Below are 330 nucleotides of genomic sequence, written 5' to 3' on the forward strand. Positions count from 1 at the left end.
TTTAGGTTTCATTTTTTGTTTTGTTTTGTTTTTTAATTATCTTCTAGGGAAAACACTGACGAATGTTCAGAGCTCCCATTCTGATCTATCTCATCAAGGCGCCTTTCCTAATAATATGGTTCAACTGTGAATGTAGAATGGGGGGAGGGGGGAGAAAAAAACTCTGGAGTTAGATGATATAGAAAAAATAAAAATACAATTGTTACAAATAAAGAATGCAGACTTCAAAAACAAAAGAAAGCCACAACCCCCCAAAAAAACAAAATTTAAATGCTCAGATTGGCAGCACAAAAGAAACGTTCTCTTCTGACATGTATCAAGGCAGTCTGA

This window comes from Myotis brandtii, unplaced genomic scaffold (genome assembly GCF_000412655.1).
Source record: "Myotis brandtii unplaced genomic scaffold, ASM41265v1 scaffold157, whole genome shotgun sequence".
Classification (NCBI taxonomy): domain Eukaryota; kingdom Metazoa; phylum Chordata; class Mammalia; order Chiroptera; family Vespertilionidae; genus Myotis; species Myotis brandtii.